Source organism: Ambystoma mexicanum, chromosome 7q, assembly GCF_040938575.1.
Source record: "Ambystoma mexicanum isolate Mex_15411 chromosome 7q, UKY_AmexF1_1, whole genome shotgun sequence".
Classification (NCBI taxonomy): domain Eukaryota; kingdom Metazoa; phylum Chordata; class Amphibia; order Caudata; family Ambystomatidae; genus Ambystoma; species Ambystoma mexicanum.
The window spans coordinates 248,876,889-248,900,716 of NC_090941.1; positions in this window are offsets into that span (position 1 = coordinate 248,876,889).

Here is a 23,828-nt window from a genome sequence, read left to right on the forward strand (position 1 = left end):
ATCAGTTCCAATAAACAGGTTTGTGAAACAAAGGACTCCACCACTCTTTCTCTATCTCCACTCGTAGCTCTGTCTCTTTACCATCTCTCATTTTCCACATCTTCCTCACTTTTGTTCTTCCCTGATTTTCTCAAAATGGCGTGAATGACACCAGCAGAAACTATCTATGCCACAAATCTCCCTTCCTTGTATGGGTGGGTGAATTGTGTGGGCAGGCTGGGAATCAAATGGGAGGGGTCTACTGATGCTACACATATCTCTTCCTTCTAGCGGGTGGCAGGGTAGTCGGATGTGAACGCAACAGGAAGGAGTGAGCTCTTGAGCATTATCCCAGAGGTAGGAGAGCTTGTGATGTAATCTCCCAGAATGGAGATTGGCTTCCCCAAACATTCCTGTGGGTATCTCTTCCTGCTCCCATCCATTGCCAACCCAATGGCTCTGGATTTGGTATGCCTTCCAGGTTCCTGCTTTACCTCTGTGAGTTACTGGGGTGACTGCGCCATTTTGGCACCCTGCATCACCTTCCACATCATCACAATGAGATGTGGACCTTGTCATATGCTCACTTTCTGGCTCGTGGTGGACACCCCATTGATGGAGATACTTAAACGCCATTTTCATGTTCCATAATCCTCCATCAGCAGCCCTAATGGCTCCATGTAGGACCTCAAGGAACCTGGTTGGACAAGACCACCCATGTGTGTCACCCTTGCAGGAGGAATGTATTTTAACGCTACTTCGCTCACACTTGCATCTACTGTGGCAACCACTTGCTTGCTGTAGACCAACTTGTTCCACTCTTGCCTCTAAGGAATTTAGGTTTTAAAAGCATCAACATTGATCCATGACCCAATTGCTGTACCTAGACATGTGTTAGGACTCCTACCCCATAGCAGTTCAAATGCTGGAACTCCTATGGTGTAATGCATAGCAACATGTGACCCTCTACCACTGCTTTTTTGTTCCATTTGGTGACCCTCAATAGTGCACATTGTAAAATGTTCTTATTTACGCGGTTGAATCTCTCAACCATTCCATTTGTTTCTGGATAATATTCCAAGCTCATTTGGTGTTCAATGACATCCTGTTTTAAAGATGTCTCCATTTCACGTGATTTCAATTAGAAGCTGTTATCCATCACTCGAACGGATGGGTAACCCCTTCACCTAAAGAAAATCCCCTAAAAATGTAATGTCATCACTGGTATATATATTTCGGGTGAAATCAACTTCAACCCATCTTAAAAGTATGTCTCTCAAAACCATACAGAATGTTTAAGTAGCTCCACACTTTATTGGTCCCACTATAGCACAGCAAACCCTCTCCTACTGGACATTTGAAATGGCAATGAGTGTCATTGGACTGGCATCCAGACCAATATGTGTTATCACTGCTTTTGCAAATGGGGCAGCCCTCACAACTCTTTCCACCTGGAAGTTACACTGAGGCCACCAACATCCTTTTCAGGCCCACTGTTTGATTTTAGTAATGCCTTGGTGAACTTTGTGGGCATCGGAGATGATGTGGTTGCAGAGCCCTATAGAAGAAATTACTTTGCCTTTCCTCATGACAAAACCTGCTTTGTTTATAATTAATCTGTGATGCTCTACAGACTCTCAAATCCCAAATCCTCGCACACACTTTTATCACACTCATCCTTCTCTGAGTCTAGCTTCACTCTTCACAACAACTCATACTCTTACATGACATTTCCTCTTTCTTCCCTAGACACCACTCCCTGTTCATTCATGAGGATGTAGTCCTCCTGTTCATTTTCCCCCTCTTTTTCTGAAGTGGTTAGTCTAGACTGAAAGTCTGCAGTTTTGTGTTTGGCCCCAGGCAATTATGTGACTTATATTTTATATTCTTATTAATACATGACCTCTTTTTTTAATCCTTTGGGACACTTAATTGAGTCCCTTGGAGGCCAGTATTTCCGTTAAATGCTTGTGGCCTAATCATACTTCAAAATCTGTGCCCTTTAGGGATGAGAACAACTTATAAAATACACATTTAATTGCCACAACTTGCCACAACTGCATTTATACTGAACAGTAGTACATTTCCAACTATTTTAGGACTCTTGACGCAAATGTATGATTAGAACTTTCCCCTTTTTCTTCTTGCAGCAGAACAGCTACCAATCCTATGTAGGGTAAAATGGTTTTTCATCCCTGTTTATAATTTTGAAATGGCAAAGTCATCCTGGTGTACTTAAATTCTTTGTCAGAAGCCAGGTCCCATTGATTGTTGGTCCCACTTTTGGTAAGTCTGTGCTTCTTTGCTGTCGAGCTAGCAAAGATAAGGATGAACTTGGAAAAGTAGTCTGCCATTTCAAACAATTAATTTGCTGTTCATTATTTTCAGGTGCCGATATAATTTGTATCACATTTACAAGATCTGTTTTGGCTCCACCCCCTTTCTAGAAATGATGTGGCCAAGCTATTCAATATCTTCCTTCTTGAACTTACACTTTTCTTTGCTGATTGTCATCCCAGATCCTTTTAATATCTCCAATGCTCTTCTTACGTGTTCATCATGTTCCTTCCACCCCTTCTTTATACCAGTACAACATCTGGGAGACATGTTATTCCTCGCTCCTCCTGCAATAAGTAAGGATCTATGTGATCACTGCTTGGCCCAAAATACTGCAAACGGATATTCCGGATGTGAAAATGGAGCCAAACAGTGATCAAATAGATCGCACATCTATGTGTTACTGACCCACTCCCTGCCTTGTGACTGTGGGGACACACCCGAAAACCCCAAACGCATTATACCATACAATGGGAGCAGGGGACATCCCTGCAACACCTGCTCCACTTGTACAATTTAATGATATTCAGCATTTTTGTTACTGCCGAATGTGCAATTGGAGTGACAATTTGGTGTTATACCAATAGGCAGTACATGATCTTTGGAACCAATCCAAAAGACACACACATATGTTGCAACTCCGCTTCTGGGGTGATGATGGCAGTTAGTTTCCTTGAGGATGTATGGATTGTGACTTGGTGGTTTACTGACCTAAAATCTAAGGTAGACAAATAACTTCCATCCCCCGGGATGCAGAGACATTCCATTGGGAAGTGGATGTCCATCAGGTCTGATGCATTTATATAAGGCTCTTAATTCAATGCAGCATCAACACCTTACGTTTGGTTTATGAACTACCAATTGGAATTAGACCCATTCAGAATAATGCATTCTTTCAATGATACCTTGCTTCTATGTGGAACAGATTTCTGATTTTACTTCCTCTCTCATCTATATAGCTATAGTACATTCTGAGGACCCCCTCTAGAATGGGTCAGTGTTTGCCCTTAGGGCACACCTAACCTTACCATCTTTGCATTCAGCCATACACTGGTCTCCCAGGCATTCTTCTAACTGAGCACCATCCCAATTATAAGAGGAAGCCAGACATCTTAATACTGTGATATACAATGCCACCCTCTCCCCCTCTTCATGGACACACTTTTCCGAAATGATATCTCTGAAGTCTGATGTTTGCTTTCTTGTCATAGTGCCTAGTCTAACATTCTCAAACACTTGTCATATTCGTTGAGGCATTGGTATTAACTTTATGGAAGTGCATTTTCAAATTGTTCTTGCCCAATGGTGGCAATGCATTGTAGTAGTAGTATCAGTAAGGCTTTCTTCCACTCTGGACTGTATGTTGTGCCATATGGGGCATGTACATGATACACAACATTCATACTTCCCCTTTGACATGTGGGGGGTGCCAGGAATGACGAGAAAGAAGTTAGCAGGTGGACCTCCTTGCATTGTAATATGCTCCCTTGCTGCAGACACACCACCTGAGCTTCCAGTGTTAGCCAGGCTCGTATGTTGTATTTTATGTGTAATTCTTTACATTTCAAATACTTATTCTATGATTCTGTTTTATTTTAATCATGTTGGTTGCTTAACCTATTAGTCAAATATTGTTTGAAATGCCGTGCCTGTTGGGGGAATATTTTGTCTTCCTTTTTTATCTTTCCCTTCTTGTGCTTATTATATGTATCAGCAATGTAGTTATTTAAACTTTGATCTCTTTTGTGGAATTCCTAAGAGGCTGATGCCTATATGACTCTTATTGCTACTCATTCTCCATTCATTCATGATTCACCATCATTCGCAAGTCACCATGGCCATGAACCCAACTGGATGTAGACATATTCATCTCTTTCGAAAATCTCTTCTGTTATGCCCTGCTTTCTCCAAAGAACACAGTCACTTTCCACCTCATCTACAGACCACACAAGCCCAACATATCCTTCATCACAGACTTCCTGGACATGGTCATCACCATGTCCCTCGTGTATGTCAACAGCATCTTCCTCTGCAACTTCAACATCCCTGGCAGCCATGAAACAATGTCCATTAAGGAAGATCTCCATTGACTTTTCAATACTCTGAATCTCACGCAGCATATGTAAGACACAATCCACAGGAACAGTTATATCTTCAAACTCATCATCACCTCCATACCTACCTTCCTTCACAGCTCTCCAATTCTGCTCAACTGGCCCATTTGTCAATCCCTTTTGACACTAGTTACACACCCCTGTCAAGAACACTCATGGCAAACCCACCAATAAATACTTCAGATCCTTCATAAACTTCCAGGTGGAAGCTCCCATGGATGGCCTTGCCAACCTCCACCTCACATGGGGTGATGCACCTCAGATGAATCAGGACTGCAACTTACTTCTCGAAGAATTCAACACCACCCTCACAACTACCATCAACTGCCATTCCACAGTGAAACACCGTACCCTCAAGCCCAAACATTCAACACCCTGGTACACTCAAGAACTCAACTTAAACAAATGAACAATCAGAAAAGCAATAACAGACTGGGCTACAATCCTGCTTCACATCTAGGATTGCTGTGCTCAAGGAACGCTGTGCTACACATAGACAACTGATCACCACTCCCAATGCCAACTACTAGCAGAATATCATAGCCAAAGCCAGAAACAGAAGCAGATCCCTCTTCAAAGCCATCAAGCACTGCATCAAACCTCTATCCAACTTATTTAAACTGCAATCCATCAATAAATCCACCATCACCAATGCTGTTCATCAACAAGATCAGCTGAGCCGAAAGCATATAGACACCAATGCCACAACTGATAGTACAGCACACATCCCACCTCACAAAACAACCATTACCTGGGTAACTTTCAAGATGCTCACCATGGTAGACTTGACTGCCACCCAAGCATTATTCTAGATCACATCATCTGAAGATGATATTCTCCCTGCCTCCATACTCGAGACCCTCTGACTGAAGCACTTCAGCCCTTACTTTCCAATCATCAACAGATAATAATAATAATAATAATAATAATAATAATAATAATAATAATAATAATAATAATAATAATAATAATAATTTTGCATTTATATAGCACTATGAACCCTCAGGTATCTGAGTGCTGCTTATTATTACCCACACTGTGGTGTGCTCATTTATCCAGCTTAGACGGAAGAAAGGCTTAGTTTGGCTCTGCCGGGATTCGAACCTGCATCAGCAGGATCTGCACAGATGTCAAAGCGAGCGCTCTACTCGCTGTGCTATTGGACCACAGTCAAGGCAGCTTCTTCTCGACCCTCAAGAATGGACAAATCTTCCCACTTCTCAAGAACCAATTCTGGCCCCTGATGACCTTAACAACTAATGCCCCAGCATCCATATTCACTTCCTAGCCAAGAACCTTGAGAAAGCAATAGCCACCCATCTCCCCCAGCACATCAATGCTAATAAACTCCTTCAGTCCTACCAATCCAGCTTCAGACCAAGATGCAGTATGGAAACGGCTTCCATTAAGATGATTGACAACGCCTGTAACATCCTCAACGATGTCTATCCTTGACTCCAGGTTCTCCTCAACCTCTAAGCATTGATCAGCACAGAAGACCACCGATATTCACCAACATTCTACATTGCCATAGGGATATCAGAGAGACCTCCTTAGCTGGTTGAAATCCCACCTTGTAAACTGCCACCAATTTGTTCAAATGGATTCCTCCAGTCAGCAACTGTGCCCATGATCTGTGGAAAACTACAAGCGTCCTTCATTTCCTATTTCATCTTCAACCTTTACATGGAACTGCTCAGAATCCTCCGCACAACATACACATACACCAATATTCAGAAGACGCACAGCTCTTGCTCAACATATCCTCCATAAAAGACATCCACAGTCTCAAAGCCTGCCACACATTGATCCTGACCTGGATGTCGCCAGTTTATCTGAAGCTCAACCCTTTCAAGACCAAATTCCTATGGCTAACCAACAACACTAAACACCCTGACCTCCAAACTTGACTCTTTGATATGTACCTCAAAGGCTTCACACCCCAGCTGACCACCTGTGACAACTACCATGTGCTATTCATCCAAAGACACTGCTCCTTCAAGGAGAGCAGCAAGGAAGACACAAACAGCATGGTACCAACTTTCCCCCATGTGGAAAATCAAGCCCTTTATCCAAGCAGACAACTTCAGATCTGCTGTCCGAGCATTGCACCTATGGATAGTGGCAATTCCATACTGAATGGACTTGTGGCAGCCACCCTGCCACTCCTGGATTTATCCTACATGCTACAGCATGACTCATCAAATGACTCTGAAATTCAACCACTAGCTCCCTCTGCAAGCATGTATCACATTTAAATCCTGATGTACCTTCTACAAAGCTATTGCCATCATGTCCACAAGCTACCTTGCTGACAACATCAGAATTTCCAAGTGCCTACGATCCACCAGAATTAAGGACATATTCAGACTTGAACTCTGGTGCATGAAGGAAAGAACCAGAAGGCCGACCTTCTCTGGTAATTCCCCAGAATCTGAGACCTCCTCCCCATCAATGCTAATTTCATTGTTTCACCTATACATTCTAAGAAGGAGCTCAAGACCTTTCTCTTCAGGGAATGCTTCCTCCCTAACGCACGGGTGCACTCACACTCCTCACTGAACCTGAGACTGGGCAATATGCTCCTCTTATGGTTTCTCCTTTAGTTGTTTCATGATCCTCCCCCATTGTCAACTTCCCACCCCTTGTATCCCCACTGTATAATTCCCCTATGACTTATAAAGTGATACGTCTCTCCCTGAAGATAAGTCTGCTCTGAATAAATATCCTAAAAATAATCATAATCATATGAGACACTGAGTGTGTGCCATTGGACTGTCCGCAGCATGGGGTGTTCTCCTTGTAATTGCTTCTTTTGACTCAGACTGCTTTACATTGTAAGAGGATTCAATTCAACACTACAGCTAAGTCAACGCCTAGTCTATAATACTGAATGAAAACCCTTATTGATATATCTTTATGTCCAGTTCATGCGTTCTGGATGACTACCCCTATATAACACCCCTCTCTTGGAATCCCCCTGACCCCACTGAGCCAAGAAGTAGTTCTGTTTTACAAGTTTAAAAGGTTTATTTGATAATTTAAAATATATATATCACACTTTATAATAAATTAATAATTGAATAGCACACTTAATCTGATATGATAAAGATCAACAACGGAGAATCTGGCACTAGCACACTTCTTATAATCACTAATGAGTTGACATGAAATGGATAAGGTAGCACACTGGTAAATAGGAACAAAAGTATAATGTGGTAGAGGATGCTTTAGGTAAGCTCAGGTGGATGCAATATTCAATGAATGCAGTACAGAAAATACTCAATATGATTTCAACCAAACAATGTAATCACTTTTCTCTGGCAATCCCCTCCCCCCCTTGATGCAAGGCAATGAAATGGAAGGAAAACACCCAGTTCTCAGAAATGCAATCAATGTGATTCAGTTCACCCCGGCAAGCTTAGACAACAGAAGTTTAAAAACACAGGCCCAAATTGCTTTGATATGTGCTGGCAATGAATTAAAAAATATGCTAAATTGCTTTTAATTCCCTTTCAGAGGTTCAGGGTGAGTGGTATCTAGTTAATATTAGTCCAGGCTCACACTAGCAATGATGCAGGGATAGTTTTTATGAGGCAAACGAATTTCTGGCAAATGGAAGGCAAAACTGCTGTCTTTTTACACGTTGAGAAATTTGCAAATCGCGGCAAAATTCACGGATGCGTGTTCCACGATTGCGGTAAAACTATAGGGGGTAGGAATGCGGTTCTAGGTCGTAGGAAAGCCACGATTCTAAGCTTTCTAAGGAAAGTTACTGCAAGTCTCTAGCCCAAACGGTTACAGAGTTATGACCGATTTAATAGAGGTCGTTTTTCAGATTTGAAATTCTAAAGTTCAAAAAGACAAGTGCAGCTTGCAAATAGAAAATGACAAGTGACAGCTTTACAAATGACAGGTGACAGTTAGGAGACAGTTCTACTTAGATTAAGCTAGATTGAATTATATTATTTTAACTAGGAGATTGGTTCTGCACAGTTTTCTAGGTACTCACACTATATTCTTGAGTGAAATGGGCCTCATCACGGATCTGGTCAGGGTTTTAGACTGGGCTCGGGTCTCTCTCTGGGCACAGCACTGCTTTCTCTCTGGGTACAGCACTGCTTTCTCTCTGGGTACAGCACTGCTTTCTCTCTCTGGTCTGGTCTCTAGTTTGGCTTTCTGGAGGTTGATGAATTTGAAGTCTGGATCTCTGGATGTTGTATGGTCCGGCAGAGCGCGTTGCAGCAAATGGAATTGAAGGTCCCTATCTGTCCCGTCTGTCTGCTTTTATGTGTTTAGAATGTGGGTGTGTTCTAGCATCACTGACCCTACCTCTCTCTCAGCTTCTAATTGGTCAAACTTCCATTTCTTATTTGATTGGGGAATGAACTGTGAGTCAGAGGGATGTCATTTTATGGCTTGCAGATAGGACACTCCTCTGTCAGATTGCACACATTCTATATTTGATAATAAAAGACATATTTCACCGTTACACAGTTGCTTGAAATTACATATACATGGTGTGGCTGAATTTAGCCATGTCTCTGTCCAAATCTGCTGTTTCTAAGAGCTTGCATTCAGAAATGGCACATAATTGACTTTTTAACTGATTTTTCAATTTCTGACATTGACCCAACTTTACATACATGTGTGCAGGGAGTATGGACATTAACTGATGAAGTTTCAGACTTTTAACATGCATACATTTAGAGTAATATCCACTTTTCCGCTGACACCCCCCTGAACATACCACCGGTTCTAAAAACCTCTTAAACTGTGGGCAGAAAAATCACAAGAATTATGGTATCATTTATAAAATTTTCACATGTCCGCTCTATGAGTTATTCATCTTTTTAGAGTTATGTTCTGGCTCCAAAGGGGTGTGGTTTCCTCTCAGCACAAGGTAGAAATACTGGTTTTTCCAGTTCTGCCAAGCCAGCTTGCTCTCACAGGCAGTGCCCCTCCCCTTTCCTCAGGAGGAAGCCACTTTTTACGACCATTTACGACTCCTGCCAATAAAACCTTTGCCTGAGCCAGGCAGGGCTTTGTTCACTTTCCTGCAGAGCACAGGTAATTCAATTATCAGATAGATGGCATATCCTTAGTGTGAGCAGCAAAAGGGCAGCTAGGCCTGGGAACACAGCTGTGACTCAAGTTTCACTCCTGATGGGGGTAGTTGCCAGGCAGAATTCAGTTCCTTAAGCCAGGTTTCAGATAAAATGTCACTTTTTGTTCCCCAGTTCCTGCATTCAAATAAAACTAAACATTTTTACATATGCAGCTAGAATGCTGATTCTAAGTGCAAAACTATGACATTTCAACAGTTACAAAGGCATGTGACACCAAACATAGGTCACTCATTTAATCTAAACATTTTCGATTTTAGTGTCTTTAAATCCAGTGCAACTTAAACTGCTGACTCCATAGCAGTTTTGTTATAAGCACTGTTTTGGGCTCTTCATTTCCCAGATTTTGTAAGCACACAAAACCTCATTCTGCCAAATGTCTGCTGGTGTTCAGTGAATATTTTGCACATATTGTAATGTTTAAAATAGACACTTTGGCTTGCCTTCAGAGAAACACAGGATGGTTTTAAACTGCCGGCTTTTGGATAGTGGTGAGTACTGGTACTGCACCCATTTTTGGGATTTAAGAATGAATTCCCCACAATTCTAGGTTGCATTTGGCAATCAGCATTGCCATTCCCAATGGTTTCAGACTACTGTGCGGGTAGTCCAATGGTGGTTTTAGGCAGTGTCCTTCTGTGCCCATAACATCGGCAAAATGGGTGGCAGCCTATTCTTCCTGCATTTCCCTGTGCATTTTCTGGGAAGCTCTGGCCATCATGATGTTTTCATGTCAGTACTGCACAGTTTTGAGGTAGGGCTCGGATGCATGGGTAAATACATCCCACAAGCCCCCCTCTTGCGATGGCCATTCGGTTTCACTGATGGGACTCGCAAGATCTGGGATGTTTCCTCATCTTCTTCCAATAGATGGCACAGTTCAGCATCTTTTCCTCCATCCGGTCGGATCGATCGGTTCTCCTCGCCGGTCCTGATGGGAATATTGGGCGGTACCCCGAGCCCGTTGCGTCTCAGCTCCCGGTCTCCGGATCGTCCTCCTTGGCCCGTCTCAAGGTTTTCTTTCTCCTAGGATGACAAAGGAAGAGCAGCAATACCTATTCATAGACGTTTTTCCACCACCGTTGAGATAGTGGGGCAGCATATGCATTTCATCATCACGAAACATTACATTCTTATTTTGAAAAAAAAACAGTATAACTAAGAGACAGTTTCATGCAAATCACAATATTTTAGAGACTAGATGTGGTATGTTTTATTGTTGGAACTGAATTAGTCTGAGACAGTACCCGCCAGGATTCCAGAGGATTCCTCCAGTTGTTGCAGAGTGTGCCTGGGATGGCAACATTTCAACTGGTTTATGTGGACCCACTTGTCTTCCCCCGCTGCCAAAGGACCTTTGGGGATGTGGATTTTGTAGGCCACAGGGGAGATCTTGTCGATGATCTCAAAGGGTCCCTTCCATGTAGGCAAAAATTTGCGCTGCTTGGCCTGGTTCCTTTGGAAGTTGTATAGATAGACCCGGTCTCCCACCTGATATTCCTTCCTGGAAGTTTTCAGGTCATAGTGGGTCTTCATGCTATCAGCTGATCTTTCTAGATTCCGCTGAGCATAAGCAAAAGCATGTTGAAGGTGTTTCCTTAAATTCTCCACATACTCATGAGTTGTGGAGGCATTTATCAGTGTCTGCTCTTGGGTCCTGTAGAGCAAATGCTGCGGAAGCACCATCTTGCGCCCAGTCATCAACTCAAATGGTGACATTTTGGTTGCAGATGAAGGGGTAGATCTGATGGCCATTAGGACCAGAGGTAATCGGATATCCCAACTTGGCCCAGAATCTGCCACAAACTTCTTTAATATGCTCACAATTGTCCGGTTATATCTCTCTACTGCCCCAGAAGAAGCTGGTCTATAAGCAATATGCAGCTTTCTCTTGACCCCCAGTATCTCCCACATCTTTGTCATTACTTCACTGGTGAAGTGGCTACCTCTGTCTGACTCAATCCTTTGAGGTAGACCAAAACGGGAAAAGATGTGGTTAATCATCAAGGCAGCTGCAGTTTCTGCCTTGCAATTTGGGGCTGGGAGACATTCCACCCACTTGGTAAACAAGCATGTCACAGTCAACATGTACTTATTCCCCCTAGCCGAGCGAATCACAGGGCCTACAAAGTCGATTTGTAAATCTGACCATGGCAGTGTCATCCCCCGCTTTTGGAGAGGCGCGCGGTGCGTGAGGGATGATGGCTGAAACTGTGCACACACAAGACACCCCTTCAAGTATTGGTCGAGGTCCTGCCCCATGTGTGGCCAGTATGCAACCTCTCTTAAGATTTCCAATGTTGTGTGAAACCCCCTATGACCGGCGGTGGCCGCATCATGGGCGTGACTTAACATCAGGCTTCGGAATGAGGTAGGAACCACCCACTGATCGTGGCCAGCTTTGGATTTCCTTACCAGCAAACCGTCTTGAATCCGGAACATTTTTGGACATTTCATCAACACTCTTAGGTCCTCTTTCCCAATGTAATCGGTATCCGTCAGGGGAAAGTTCTCAGTGTCCTCAAGGTGCTGGTAAAATTTACCAATAATTGGATCCCCCTTCTGAGCAGTAATCAAATCAGCATCAGGGGTCTCCTTACTCCATTGTGCAATTGAAAGGTCGTTGTGAGCATTTGTCTGGGACCTAGTGATGGCAGTGACCTGGATTTCCCCCAACAGGGACTCAATCTCAATTAGATCCCCTTGGATGGCCCCGGTTTTGGCCAGCTGATCAGCTAAGTCATTTCCCGTTTTGTCTGGTCCCTCTACTTTGGAATGACCCTTGATCTTTTTCCAATAGATGGTCATCTCATTCGATGTGACCAGATCATCAATGTTTTGGATCAACTTCCCATGTTTCAAGGGTTTGTTGTTAGCACATAACATGCCTCTGGTTTTCCAATTAACCAGGTGCTCCACGAACCCGTTCCGTACATAATCCGAATCTGTGATTATGACCAGTTCGTGGAGTTGATGCTGGACAGCAGTGAGGATGGCCTGATGCACAGCCATCAATTCTGCCACCTGACTACTTCGGGGACCAATTTTGTATCCAGCGGAGGGTTCTGGGGACTCATTCACCCATGCATTCCCTACGCCGGCCACCAGTTCTTTCTCCCCATTGTTGTCAACATGGTAAGAGCATCCATCCACATACACAGTGGGCATTCCCTCACACTTGTCTTCTTCAAAGACTTTGTGTGGGGAATTAAGGTATGCCTCCATGTTGTCCTTGATTTTCAGACTTTCGTCCTCGAGACAGTTTTCTCTGGCACAATCATGCAAGTCAGCCAGACCTTGCGCGAGGGGACTCTTCTTGTTTTGGCCATATCTGACCTCCACAGGAAAGCCTTGCATTGACAGAATCCAGGAAGTAATTCGGGAATTACTCACATTTCCGGCCCGGATTCTGTCACTTTGGAGATATTGCAGAGGCTGGTGTGGAGTCTCCACTATGATGTGTTCCCCCTGGATAAACGGGCGGTAATTCTTCAATGCCCACACCGTTGTCAGGAGTGCCTTCTCACAATCGTTGAATTTTTCCTCCACAGAGGATAAAGTTTTGCTCGCGTAGGAGATTACTTTATTGACCTTGTCATGCTTTTGGTATAATACTGCCGTCAAGCACGTATCAGAGAACCCCGTCTCCAGGAAGAACTCCTTGTTTCTGACAGGGTAAGCTAGGCAAGGCGCTTGTGAGAGGCTTCTTTTGAGTTGTCTTACTGCCTCGGATTGTTCTGGACCCCATTCCCACTTGACCCCCCCCTTCAGGAGATGAATCAGGGGTCTGGTGATCTCTGCGTAGCCCTCAATGAACTTTCTGCTGTAATTAGTCAGTCCAAGGAGGCTCCTTAGTTCCCGCAGCGTTGTGGGGTCTTTCAGTTTCTGAAGTGCTTCCACTTTCTTTTCCTGGGGACAAAGACCCTGAGGAGTAATCTCATGCCCCAAGAAGTTAACACGGGTTTTACACCACTGTGCTTTCTGAAAGGAAAGTTTTGCTCCGGCGGCCCTCAACTGTGTCAGAACATAACGGATCTCCGCTATGTGTTCCTCCACAGATGAACTTTTGATGAGGACATCATCTACATAAGCCAGGTTACCCCTCGCACCCAGGTCGGGCATGGCCTTGTGTAGAAAAATGTTGAATTCATTGCCGGAGTTGAGGTATCCGAAGGGAGTCCGGGTCCATGTGTACTGCTGGCCCCCAAAGGTAAAAGCCAGCTTGTATTGGTCCTCCCTACTGACAGGCACAGTCCAGTATCCATTGGTCAGGTCTATTGCAGTGAATACCTGTGACCCCTGGATCTGGGCCAGCCCTTGGTCAATGTAGGGCAGAGGCCATCGGGAAGTGTGGACCCGTTTGTTGAGCTCCCTGAGGTCGGCGCAGAGTCTCCACTGGCCGTTTGGCTTCAATATCCCCAGCACCGGATTATTGAAGGTGCTGTGGACTGGACGGATTATTCCCCGGGACTCAAGGTTCTTAATTATATCAGTAAGGGACTCCATTGATGCGAGAGGCAAGCGATATTGCTTCACAAACACAGGAGTCATGCCAGGGTCCGTGGGGATTGTTGTTGTGTGGATGTCAGTGCGACCACAGTCATATGAGTCTACCGCAAAGAGATCTTGGAAATCCAAGAAAACTTGTTTCAACTTTTGCTTTTGTTCCAGAGTCACACAGGCATCAGCTAGGTTGACTCTCTCTTCCACCATCTGCCTGAAGCCTGGAAAGACTTCTGGTTTGGCTATCTCCGCGGCCTCCTCCAGCTGGGTGGAGAAGTCCCTGGTCAGAGTGCTGATCTGGACCGGAGGCTTCAGGTGGGAAAGGCAGCCCTCATGTACCTGGAAAATCACCTCATCCCTCCTGAAGTCACACGTCACATGTTCCTTACCATAGGGGCAGGAAGTGTACACCAGGAAGTTCCCCCCATGCCGGGTAAAAATCCTGTCTGGTGTTGTATTGTCCTCACTGTCACTGTCAAAACAGTCCTTGGGGATTGGTCCTAACAGTTCATTTCTAAGATCAATGGAGAAATGTCGGTCATCAACCGCCATTCCAATAATGGTGCCTGCGGCTAGAGTAATACTCTTTAAGTCGCTGTTATCCACCTCTATTGGAATGGTGTCATGTTCTATGTTGACTAATGGTGTTGGGTTTACCCCCAACCCTTGCTGTTGGAGAGAAGCATTTAGATGTATGTAAGCATCAGGGTTTTTCAACTCTTGTCCTCTTTTAACTTTCACTTCCAGGGAGAATTGTCGGGTCCTTTCTGGGATGGTGACTTCCTCTTTAACCTGAATTTCAACTGCATAAGGTAGCAATTGAGCTGACCTAAATGCTTTTTCTGGATCATCAAAGCCCATAGGATTATCCGCTAATCGGGACCAAGCTTTGAAGTTTATTAGGTCCAAACTAATGGCAAAGCGATTGAGAATGTCACTGCCTAAGTAAAAGGCGGCAGGGACGTCTCGCACGACCCAACAATTGTGGACTATGCTCTTGTTGCCAATGGAGATTTTGAGCATACACCTGCTTGGCAGGAGATGTTTGGAATTAGGTGCTTCCAGGTCCATTTCCCATTTGTCTATCAGTTTGAAGGTGGGAATGGCTGGATCTTTTGGGAGTTGGCGAAACATGGCTTCGCTGATGAAGCTCTTACCGTTGTTCACACACACTCGAGCGAGAACAGAGTCCTTCCCATCATTTAACTGAACAGGGATGAACAACTGCTCTCCAATTTGCTGAATATCAGCCAGGCTCTGAGCTGATTTCACATCTTTCTGGACTATAGGAGTGGGAGTTTCTGATTGTGGATTAGTATAGAATTTCAGAGTGTTTCCTTCCAGCGTGGAATACCACTTTAGACTGGAAGGAAGGTTGATTTTCAGAAATAGAGAGGACCCCCCATCACCAGTCTGTTGTCCTACTGCTATTACTGTCACGTCTGGAATCTGGTTGTTCTGGAAGTGAAATTCTACTTGGTCAGATTTTTGTTCAACCATGTGGCAGGTGCCGTTTAAACTAACATGGTTGACACTCTGTTTTAATTTTATTGGTCGGCTAGTCTGGGTCCAGAGGACCTTGTTTACGCAATCTATTAGGGGTGACAACCTTCTCAGGAGGTCATTCCCTAGTAAACAAGGGGTGCCCTCTGGGGTCACAACTATGACCGGGTGTTTCAACTTGTGTCGCCCGATCTTAATGTCCAAGTCTGCAGTCCCCTCAACGGGAATTTCCTTCCCGTCAAAGTTCTGTAGTTGTCCCGGAAGAGAGGTGAGAGGAATTTGGTAATTCTCTCCCCTTCCTGCATTCAGTTCGTCAAAGGCCCTTCTGGACAGAAGGGTAGCTTGAGATCCAGTGTCCACCAGTGCCGATATTGTACCCTGCCCCTGTACTTGTACCGGGGCATAATATCTTCCCTCCTTCTCCTCAAGGGGGCACAGGTAATGTACATTTTTGGACAACTGGTGGGCTAACTTTCTGGTTTTGGACATTGCTAGCGAAGAGATTTGGGCAGAATTCTGTGGAGAGTCTTGGGAATCTGGAAGAAAAATTTGGCAACTGGAGATCAGAGCCATTGTGGGTTCCCCTGGTTCCGGTTCTGGGCTGCCTCCCCCTTTTTGGAGGCAGTCCCCAGGATGGGTTTGAACCAGGGGATTTTCTTGCTGTTGGTTCTGGGATGAGTTGGTGGGCGGCGGTAGCTCAGTCTCCACATCTCCCCAGTCTGGATTTGCATCCCTAGGGACCCATTTTTCTTTGGGAGGAGTTCCCCCCTCTCTGAAGGAGAAGATCCCTTTCCCAGGGTCCTCTGAGGATCCCTCTCCCTCAAATTGGAAGATCTGTACCTCCTCCTCAAACTGAGTCTGTTTGGGTCTTTTGTTTCTCCTACCCCCCTCTGCTCCTTAGGAGGCAGACTTTCAGGGGCAAGAGATTTTGTTTCCGGTTCCTGGGTTTCCAGGGGCTGTTTACAAGTGAGGAAGGAAGCTTCCTCCAAGGCTTTACACCCCCCTTCCCTTTGTGCCTCCTCCCTGGGAACCGGTGTGTTATCGGGGTGCTGCCCCCGTCATTGTTCTGGAGCACCAGGTCCAGAGTTGGGTGCGTTCTGCGCCGGCATGCCGATCTGAGGGTTCTGCTGAGCCCTCAGTATGTGACCCAGATCCCGCGCCATGTTTTGAACCTGGCGCTCTAACTGGGAAACCCGCTCAGGCTGATACGGGGCCCTGTTTTCTCCCCTGGGCTGATCCCGGGAAGGGTAGCTATCCCTCCTCTGGTAATACCCCGGGTTGGGAAGATTTGGGTACCCCTCCACCCTTGGCCTCCCCTCTCCCGGATTAGGTTGTCTGGGCTCAGGGAATTGGGGAAAGAAGGATGGATGATTTTGGGGTTGGAAATTGGGTGGATACCTGGGGAAAAAGTTCTGCCCAGGATTTGGAGAATTTCTGCCCTCCTGTGGGAAGTTGGGAGGGAAGTTCCCTGGGTTAGGTGCTTGGCTGGATCCCCCCCCTTGGGCTGGAGGAGTCCACACATAACCCAGGATGGGTCGATTTCCCTTGTAACGGGGACTTACATAATCAGGAGAGCGAGGGATCCCATTTGTGGGGCTGCCTCCTTGGCTCCCTGTCTGTGACTGACCCGAGGACCTCCTGGGCCTAGCATTATTAGGTGCAGGTAGGTTTTTAGGCCCCCCCATCTCCAAATCCAAAACGGGGGTGACCTTTACCTCTGCCACCTTGGCAGCTGCAGGGGTGCTGTTGGCTTTGGGGTTTTTCTGGGCATTACTTTTGCTATCTATCGGTTTCTGCACCTCATAGATCCGGGTAGCCTGTTCAATGACCCAGTCTAAAGATCTTTTCTCGTGAAAATCCCTCACGAGTTGGGTCATGATATATTTGGGCAAGGCATGGAAAAACGTATTAATAAATTCCCTGCTATCCGTGCGCACCCTTCTTGTGGTCTGTGCAAAAGCACGCTTTAACTCCTGCACAAATTCTTGTGGGGCCTGATCCTCCCCACATTGCAAATTGTAGGCTGCCTTGCGAGCCTCTTGAGGATTTCTGTGAACAGAAAAATGTTTCAAGATGGCCGCCTTATAGGTGGACCATCTTAAATGATTTTGGTCCTCCAGCCCCGCAAAGAAACTGGAGTATTCCGGGGAGAAGGTCCACTTTACATATTGAATACAGCTTTGGCTGTCCTTCAAATGGAAAGTCTCCATCATTTGTTCAAACAACTCTAAGTGCTCCCAAACAGAATACTTAGCGTTCTTATGGTAAGGCGTGATGACGCTCCTGATCGCCTTAATCTGCTTTAAGGGGTCCTTAAGCAAGGCCCTTTTTGCCTTATTGGCCTTTTTGGTTCGGGTAACCCTTGTCCATTCTTCCTCGGACTCAGAGGCACTGCTCCCAGAGGTTCCCGTCTGTTCTTCCAGGTTTTCCCGGATTCTGCGAGCCTGGGAATGGCTGGCAGAATGTGGGGACCTGGTCTCCTGTGTCCTGCGCAGTTCAGAGGAGTCTTCAGATTCCTCCTTGCTGCCAGGATTTGATGGGTACCCCCTCCACTGACCTAACTGGGCAGAGGTTTTCAGGATGCCCTTAATGGGCCTACTCTCCTGGGGTTCCCCATCGAACTGTACTGTACTTGGGTGCCCATACCCGGGTGCCCACCCCTCCATTCCTGAGTGGTACTGGCCTATGAGCCCCATACTCTTAGCTGGATAGTAATCTGCCATCCCTGCAGCCCTGTGCTCATGTGCGCCAGGGGACATGGGGGTGGTAGAGTCCAGGGACTGGGGGAGATGAAGGCCCCTGGTGTTAGGGCTCCTGCGGTTATGGTCAGGAGTCTCTCTTTCCCAGCGGACCTCATCTCTATCCGCCCCTGCTCCCTGTTGCAATGCAAGAGCCTGCATTTGTGCTTTCAGTTCCTCTGTTAAGGCCTTACTCGACTCTATCAGTTTCTCCTGCATCGCTACCTGTTGCTGGAGCCTCTCATTGTGCTGGCAGAGAGCCTCATTTTCCCTCTGTGCTTCCTGGTTGGTCCTGGAGAACTGGGCCAGTCTTTGCTGCAGGAGGGTTACCTCCTGAGCTGTGTCCCTATTGGCCTGCTCCTTTCTTGCTAGAGCATCCTCCACCCTCCTGGTGTGCTCTAACAAGTTCTGGTGTTCTTTTTGGAGGTCACCCAGTCCCTGGTGGGCCAGGTGATTTTCTTCCATTTTCCTTTTTAAATGGCAGACTTCCTGGCCTAAGGCGTCTCTTTCCTGACTAAGAGCCTGCATTTGTGCCGCCAGGTCGTCCCTCTGCCTTTGAAAGGCACCAGCTTTCTGGCGTTCTTCATCAAACTCTGCCTGGGTATCCAGGTCTTTCAAGATCAGCTTGTTGCTCTCTACCTTCACTCTATCTAGATGACTTTGCAGGGTGGCTACCTGCTCCGTGCATGCCCTGTTAAAGTCTAATTGTTGCTCCAGCTTTTTCTGGCTCTGCAGTAAGGAGTCCAAACTGTCTTGGTGCTCCTTCTGCAGGGCCAGAAATCTAGTATCCTGTTCTACCTTTTCCTGTTGCAGCACATCCATATCCTTCTTTATTTTAATGATGTGCTGCCTACTATCATCTTCTGACTCCTGGCTCCTCTGCAGCCTCTGCTCAGAAGAGACCAGGTCAGATTGGGCCTTCTCTAACACCATCTGTTGCCTATTCGCCAGATTTTGGCTTTCAGCACATCTATCCTGCATGTCTCCCATATATAGGTACAGGTATGCTGCTATCCTGGCAATCTTATTGTGTTCCTCTTTGGCTTTAGGAGCCATATATAGTTCACTCAGGGCCACATGTAATGGACCCTGATCTCTCCATAAGTCTGACCCTGTTTCAGTGACCTGTCGCGTGATAGCCTGCAACCAGGCATCCTGGCCCTGTTCGGTCCATTCACCTCTCACAAATAGCTTATGCAAGAGGTGCTCTCTGGCTATTTTCATATCTACCAAGGTCGTCATTCTAGAGATTGGTCTCTGTCCTGACTTACAGAAGTTAGTATTTTATTTTTGCAGAACAGAACTTTTCTTGGAGTGTCCCTTTTGAGGAATGCTTCACAGCGTAATGCAGCGTGGTGATCCAACCGGATGTATGTATCCCGTCAGTTAGCACACTGTATTAAGCTGCACAAGTGGTAAATCTAGCCCAACGTCTCGGCTCGAGCCCCCAATTTGTAAGAGGATTCAATTCAACACTACAGCTAAGTCAACGCCTAGTCTATAATACTGAATGAAAACCCTTATTGATATATCTTTATGTCCAGTTCATGCGTTCTGGATGACTACCCCTATATAACACCCCTCTCTTGGAATCCCCCTGACCCCACTGAGCCAAGAAGTAGTTCTGTTTTACAAGTTTAAAAGGTTTATTTGATAATTTAAAATATATATATCACACTTTATAATAAATTAATAATTGAATAGCACACTTAATCTGATATGATAAAGATCAACAACGGAGAATCTGGCACTAGCACACTTCTTATAATCACTAATGAGTTGACATGAAATGGATAAGGTAGCACACTGGTAAATAGGAACAAAAGTATAATGTGGTAGAGGATGCTTTAGGTAAGCTCAGGTGGATGCAATATTCAATGAATGCAGTACAGAAAATACTCAATATGATTTCAACCAAACAATGTAATCACTTTTCTCTGGCAATCCCCTCCCCCCCTTGATGCAAGGCAATGAAATGGAAGGAAAACACCCAGTTCTCAGAAATGCAATCAATGTGATTCAGTTCACCCCGGCAAGCTTAGACAACAGAAGTTTAAAAACACAGGCCCAAATTGCTTTGATATGTGCTGGCAATGAATTAAAAAATATGCTAAATTGCTTTTAATTCCCTTTCAGAGGTTCAGGGTGAGTGGTATCTAGTTAATATTAGTCCAGGCTCACACTAGCAATGATGCAGGGATAGTTTTTATGAGGCAAACGAATTTCTGGCAAATGGAAGGCAAAACTGCTGTCTTTTTACACGTTGAGAAATTTGCAAATCGCGGCAAAATTCGCGGATGCGTGTTCCACGATTGCGGTAAAACTATAGGGGGTAGGAATGCGGTTCTAGGTCGTAGGAAAGCCACGATTCTAAGCTTTCTAAGGAAAGTTACTGCAAGTCTCTAGCCCAAACGGTTACAGAGTTATGACCGATTTAATAGAGGTCGTTTTTCAGATTTGAAATTCTAAAGTTCAAAAAGACAAGTGCAGCTTGCAAATAGAAAATGACAAGTGACAGCTTTACAAATGACAGGTGACAGTTAGGAGACAGTTCTACTTAGATTAAGCTAGATTGAATTATATTATTTTAACTAGGAGATTGGTTCTGCACAGTTTTCTAGGTACTCACACTATATTCTTGAGTGAAATGGGCCTCATCACGGATCTGGTCAGGGTTTTAGACTGGGCTCGGGTCTCTCTCTGGGCACAGCACTGCTTTCTCTCTGGGTACAGCACTGTTTTCTCTCTGGGTACAGCACTGCTTTCTCTCTCTGGTCTGGTCTCTAGTTTGGCTTTCTGGAGGTTGATGAATTTGAAGTCTGGATCTCTGGATGTTGTATGGTCCGGCAGAGCGCGTTGCAGCAAATGGAATTGAAGGTCCCTATCTGTCCTGTCTGTCTGCTTTTATGTGTTTAGAATGTGGGTGTGTTCTAGCATCACTGACCCTACCTCTCTCTCAGCTTCTAATTGGTCAAACTTCCATTTCTTATTTGATTGGGGAATGAACTGTGAGTCAGAGGGATGTCATTTTATGGCTTGCAGATAGGACACTCCTCTGTCAGATTGCACACATTCTATATTTGATAATAAAAGACATATTTCACCGTTACACAGTTGCTTGAAATTACATATACATGGTGTGGCTGAATTTAGCCATGTCTCTGTCCAAATCTGCTGTTTCTAAGAGCTTGCATTCAGAAATGGCACATAATTGACTTTTTAACTGATTTTTCACTTTCTGACATTGACCCAACTTTACATACATGTGTGCAGGGAGTATGGACATTAACTGATGAAGTTTCAGACTTTTAACATGCATACATTTAGAGTAATATCCACTTTTCCGCTGACACCCCCCTGAACATACCACCGGTTCTAAAAACCTCTTAAACTGTGGGCAGAAAAATCACAAGAATTATGGTATCATTTATAAAATTTTCACATGTCCGCTCTATGAGTTATTCATCTTTTTAGAGTTATGTTCTGGCTCCAAAGGGGTGTGGTTTCCTCTCAGCACAAGGTAGAAATACTGGTTTTTCCAGTTCTGCCAAGCCAGCTTGCTCTCACAGGCAGTGCCCCTCCCCTTTCCTCAGGAGGAAGCCACTTTTTACGACCATTTACGACTCCTGCCAATAAAACCTTTGCCTGAGCCAGGACAGGGCTTTGTTCACTTTCCTGCAGAGCACAGGTAATTCAATTATCAGATAGATGGCATATCCTTAGTGTGAGCAGCAAAAGGGCAGCTAGGCCTGGGAACACAGCTGTGACTCAAGTTTCACTCCTGATGGGGGTAGTTGCCAGGCAGAATTCAGTTCCTTAAGCCAGGTTTCAGATAAAATGTCACTTTTTGTTCCCCAGTTCCTGCATTCAAATAAAACTAAACATTTTTACATATGCAGCTAGAATGCTGATTCTAAGTGCAAAACTATGACATTTCAACAGTTACAAAGGCATGTGACACCAAACATAGGTCACTCATTTAATCTAAACATTTTCGATTTTAGTGTCTTTAAATCCAGTGCAACTTAAACTGCTGACTCCATAGCAGTTTTGTTATAAGCACTGTTTTGGGCTCTTCATTTCCCAGATTTTGTAAGCACACAAAACCTCATTCTGCCAAATGTCTGCTGGTGTTCAGTGAATATTTTGCACATATTGTAATGTTTAAAATAGACACTTTGGCTTGCCTTCAGAGAAACACAGGATGGTTTTAAACTGCCGGCTTTTGGATAGTGGTGAGTACTGGTACTGCACCCATTTTTGGGATTTAAGAATGAATTCCCCACAATTCTAGGTTGCATTTGGCAATCAGCATTGCCATTCCCAATGGTTTCAGACTACTGTGCGGGTAGTCCAATGGTGGTTTTAGGCAGTGTCCTTCTGTGCCCATAACATCGGCAAAATGGGTGGCAGCCTATTCTTCCTGCATTTCCCTGTGTATTTTCTGGGAAGCTCTGGCCATCATGATGTTTTCATGTCAGTACTGCACAGTTTTGAGGTAGGGCTCGGATGCATGGGTAAATACATCCCACAACATGCACAATAAAGCTCAACAGAATCTTTCTGGCAACCACCTTCCACATTTCATACCAGATCCCTCAATCCTATAAACTGTCTTTTATTTTTTAATAGTCCTACTTCCATGACTTGGCAATTCAACAGGCGCTGAGGACTTGTGAATGGCATTGTGCTGGCCTCTGCCTGATCTTGGCAGGACCCCTGTTGAGTGCTCACTTGTCGCCAGTGAAGAGACTTCCTCCTCGGATCAAAGTTGTCTGTACAGAGTTTATTGATGTTCAGGTAGGTCCCTCAGTTAAAGAAACTTGAAGTTTTCCCTCTCAACCTCCTCTCAGTTACTGCATCATCCTCACATCCCATTCTCCCTTGATGTACTCAGAAGACTATGAGCATCACCACAAGAAACTGCGGATGCCACATTGTAAATGCTTACAGACAAGAGAGGGTTCCTGTAGAGAAGTACTACTTAGAAGTGCTAGTAAAACTCTATACCACTCACTGTACTTCAGAGGCTGGGGCATACAAATGTGTTTATATCATCACACATTCTAACACCTTATTGGGTGCTACATATTTTTAACACATGTAAGGAATGCAGCAGTGTTTGCAATACTGCAAACTTTCTACTCTTACTGTACTACTCCTAATGACCCCATTAGTCAGAAATACATGTTTATGACCAACATCTGACCTATCACCTTTAGATGATGCAAAAGAAAAGGATTGAAATGCTGCATCTGCATTATTAATTGCTGATGCAAGGATGTATTTGTGTGTATTTGACTACAGGTGGCTTTGTTGTCACCATTCTCTAGTTACGCCTTTGATAGAGTCCTCCCATTGTATAATGGTGGTGTATATTGATGTTTTTTTTTCTCCCTCCTAGTACCCCTCCATATGACATTCATATTTTTGTTGACAGAGACTGATGAAAAGCGTTACTTGTTACTTGTTCAGGTTAAAAGTATGGAAACAAAACTGCCCCAAACTGCCTCCAACACATAATTCTT